This window comes from Limulus polyphemus, unplaced genomic scaffold (assembly GCF_000517525.1).
Source record: "Limulus polyphemus unplaced genomic scaffold, Limulus_polyphemus-2.1.2 Scaffold1469, whole genome shotgun sequence".
NCBI classification, from domain to species: Eukaryota; Metazoa; Arthropoda; class Merostomata; order Xiphosura; family Limulidae; genus Limulus; species Limulus polyphemus.
Window position 1 is genome coordinate 165158 of NW_013667079.1, and position 4329 is coordinate 169486.

Consider the following 4329-nt stretch of genomic DNA (forward strand, 5'->3'; position numbering starts at 1 on the left):
AACGTTTCATAGGATGTTAAACTTCTTTGTTTATAATATTCTAATGATAATTAGAGTTAATTAAAACTTAGTAAAGTTTCATAGGATCTTAAATTTCTTTATTTAAAATATTGTAATGATAAGGAAGAGTCAACTAAAACTTACTTTTGAATTTTAAAACTCACTAACGTTTCATAGGATCTTAAACTTCTTTGTTTAAAATATTCTAATGACAATTAGAGTTAATTAAAACTTAGTAAAGTTTCATAGGATCTTAAACTTCTTTGTTTATAATATTCTAATGACAATTAAGAGTTAATTGAAACTTAGTAAAGTTTCATAGGATTTTAAACTTCTTTGTTTAGAATATTCTAATGATAAGTAAGAGTTAACTAAAAGTTACTTTTGAATTTTAAAATTCACTAACATAAGATCTTAAAATTTGTTTAAAATATTCGAATGATAATTAAGAGTTAATTAAAACTTAGTAAAGTTTCATAGGATTTTAAACTTTGTTTAAAATAATCGAATGATAAGGGAGAGTTAACTAAAACTTACTAAAGTTTCATAGGGCCTTAAATTTATTTCCATTCGATTAGGTAAGTACATGCAGAAATATTTAACTCGTGTAACGTTTTACAGGTTCCAAGACAGTTGGCGTCGAAATGTACACAGCTATTGGAATAAGTAATGGAGCAGCTTTTCTTTTAGTATTGGTACAATGTGTGTGTGTGTCACAGAAAGAAAAAACGATGCAATTCCATACCGATTTTGAGAATTTTTCCAAAATCGTCACGAGGAACTCGTAGCATGGATATCGTTTTCGTAGACAATGGTTGACGAAGTCGTAAAAAGTTATTATCGTACATATAGTTTCTTTAGTCAGCGTTTAACTGTATCTGAAGACTTCTGAAGATTCCTAAAAATCTCCAAATGCTCAGAAATGCTACTACTGTAAAGATTACTCCCACACGAGCTTCCTTTGCCATTATCTGATTTGCCAACAAAAAAGACAGCCATGTATCTCAAAATGTCATGAGTTATCTTTTGGTAAGAAAACAGTTAGTGGATCTGCGTCTCATTTTTATCAGAGGAAGGAAAGTTGAGTTGTATAAGCAGTACTTTCTTGTAGAAGAAGAATATTTGATGCCCAAAGGAATAGCTGGGTTTCTTTAACTTACAAACAAACATTAAAGATGTCTGAAATAATTCCTTAGACCACATGCTCTCTTCACTAACGCTTGCCAATGTCTCCTATTTAGGATAGTCGTCTTGTCATTCTTAATGTAACCGTGTTGCCAATATTCAAATATGTATTGCTATATTTTAAAAGTAGAACGGTAACTTCGAATATTTGAATGAATAAACACAAAGCAAGATTCGGTGAAAAACAGGAAAGCTTACTGCTACAGTAATGTATTTGATAAATGTTACTACAGAGAAGTAATTGTGATTTTTTAAGTTTCAGTACCATGAAAGGTTTTCAAGTAAACAGTTGCATTTTAGTTCTTATTTGCCATTTTGCTAAGATAAAACATTTCTAAGTTAATTTCTCTGTTAGTATAATTGTTTGTTGCCATGGAAATAGCTCAGCTTATGACACAGTAAAAACATTTATGACATCAGTTAATAAATACTTTTTCGATTTATCGATAATAGATTTTTTATGTTAAAAGCCCGAGTGAACAAGTTCAGCTCCAAACTTCTTAAATTTCGAAAGTGAAACGAAATTTGTGACAATCGTTCTTATAATATTGAAGAAATTAATATTGTAATTAATATGAAAATAAACTAATTAATAGCTTTAATACAGGTTGGTTTTTCTTTGATCTGAAAAATATATTAATACTTTATTTCATTTTAACATGCTCATTATAATTACAAGTCACAAAGTTGGGTTTTGTTTTTCAGCTATATTATTTAATATTAATATAGAACCTTGTATTTATTCTCTCGAACTGAAAACATTTCTTTTATTTTTTTCTTCTAAAATTAGGCTTGTGATTCGTTATTGATTTTGGATAAGCAATTTAAATAGAATACGTAATACAACATAATCATTATTTGTCGATATCGCATGGAAAGCATGATTTTGAACGATGTTGCCTTTCTTCGCTCTATATGGGTAACTAAGAAAGAACGAAACATTTTATGTTTTCGCTACTAAGTTATATACACTTTTAGAACGTGTAATATTCTTCTTTTTTTTCATAACCTGACGAAAAAGCTTTATTGTTTATCACTCCTCGACACCTAGTTTTATAACGATAAAATATCAAGAACATAATTGTATTATTAGTCAACCCAAGATTATTATCTGATCAAATGAAAAAGAACCAAGAAGGTAAAAATAAACAATAATAAATCGCTAAACAAGAACTCAGTATACTTTCAGCTTTTAACTAGACCAACCTTCTAAAATCATCCAGAATACAGAGTTTCTCTTTATGTGATATGATAATGCTTTATTCTATGAACTAAAGTAGCTCAAATGTTCCATCTAAAATAGCTTATACGGCCGTTTAATACCGGCAACAATAGGATACAACACAGCCTTTATGAATAGGAATGATTAGGTTTTTTATTATTAAAGGAATTATCGTAACGCGTGGAAACTATTGTTTCCGTGGTCTTACTAGTTCTCTTTGCTTCGTTAATTGTATTTTTTTATTGTCTTCTTACTGAATAGTAATTTTTACATTAGGAGTTAGTTTGTTTTCATCTTTCTTATCTAACCCTCTATGGATGCATCGTTTTACAGAATTTTCTCCCTAGGTTCAGAAGTTTAACCCTGTGGTGTTATCCTGCGGAGTGTGTTTGTGTTTTTCTCTGAATTCTGACTGATTCGTCGTGAAGAAAGAATTGAGACGCAAAACATACCCAACAACTATCTTTATCAAACAAAGTAAAGTCAAAGACAAACACATTATAAAACACAAGTGCATGTGTTTTGGGTGGATGTGTTGAACAGGTAGGAAAAGAGGGGAAAATTTTTAGTAGATTTTTATTGTTAGTTCATTGTAAGTTACACTAAGTATACATACATGAAACAACCCCCAAAGTTAAATTTAAGTTAAACTGTAACAAAAGTTCAAGTTAAACAAAAGCATAAACAAGTTCTCAAACTTTAGGGAAAGTCTAACTAGTCAAATAAAACCAAATCACGTAGAAGTTATAAAACTTTAGGAAAGTGTAACTAGTCAAATAAAACCCAAATCACGTAGAAGTTATCAAACTTTAGGGAAAGTCTAATTAGTCAAATAAAACCCAAATCACGTAGAAGTTATCAAACTTTAAGGAAAGTGTAATTAGTCAAATAAAACCCAAATCACGTAGAAGTTATCAAAATTTAAGGAAAGTCTAATTAGTCAAATAAAACTCAAATCACGTAGAAGTTATCAAAATTTAAGGAAAGTCTAATTAGTCAAATAAAACCCAAATCACGTAGAAGTTATCAAGATTAGTAAAGGTTCTCTTAAACTAAACAGTCTGCCAAATTTAGAAAAAGGTGTCAAAATTAAAGTTAATGCTACAGAGGAAAACCTGTCTTTAAATACTAAGCATAAATAACATCAACAAAAGCATGGTTGCACATGACCGTACCTCACACATGTGACCTTTGTTCACTGTGATCCAAGTGCAAGGAGGTGTAACCCTTGGCCATTATCTGACTTGTCAACAGAAAAGACAAAATCCCCCGAGCTATCTTTTGTGTAATAAAACTTGGCTAATTACCAGTTAGTGGATCCGCATTTGTGTGCACCAGAAAAAGGAAATTTTTGTGTTAACTTGAGTGACTTTCTGCATCCAAACTGAACTGAAATACAGAAGTTTTGAAAAAATTACATGTTAACTGATGGGGTGGGGGCTAATGTACCACAACCCTCTTAACACTTGATTAGGTTAGACTTAACTTATGTTAAATGATGATTCTTTGTGGCCAAAAGTCTAGTGACTTCACCCCTTTGTATGTTAATTCTAAAGTGATATTTTCTCTGTCACTTGTTCTCGGTTTTCTTAGAAAAAATAAAAATCTGTCAGATTTCTTCAGAGTAATATATCTGGAACCTGTTCCTTCTATTCGGTGAATTTACCACATTATTCCTACTCTCCTTTCCTCTAACAGTCAAGCTAGTTTAAAATCAACAATTGGAATCAACTATTGTTGCCATATTATTTAAAACAAGTATCCCTGTATCTGTTACTATTGTACTATGAAAGCTTATTGACAGAGATGTCGTGGCTGATGTCACTTTCACAGAATATGCACAGTCTGTATTACAACTGACTCAGCATCGTGAATGGATGATTTATGCAAGAGAATATCGTGGGGTAGTTTCAGAGTTTTAC

At 30.7% G+C, this 4329-nt stretch overlaps 1 long non-coding RNA gene across 2 annotated transcripts in view; it reads left to right on the forward strand.

Moving 5' to 3' along the window:
- LOC111086827 overlaps positions 1 to 1763 on the forward strand; it is a 57638-nt gene extending 55875 nt beyond the window's left edge. For both annotated transcript variants that reach the window (XR_002611539.1, XR_002611538.1), the window contains exon 5: positions 622 to 1763. This is a non-coding gene — a long non-coding RNA (uncharacterized LOC111086827). The remainder of the gene's footprint in view (positions 1 to 621) is intronic.
- Positions 1764 to 4329: the final 2566 nt, after the last annotated feature.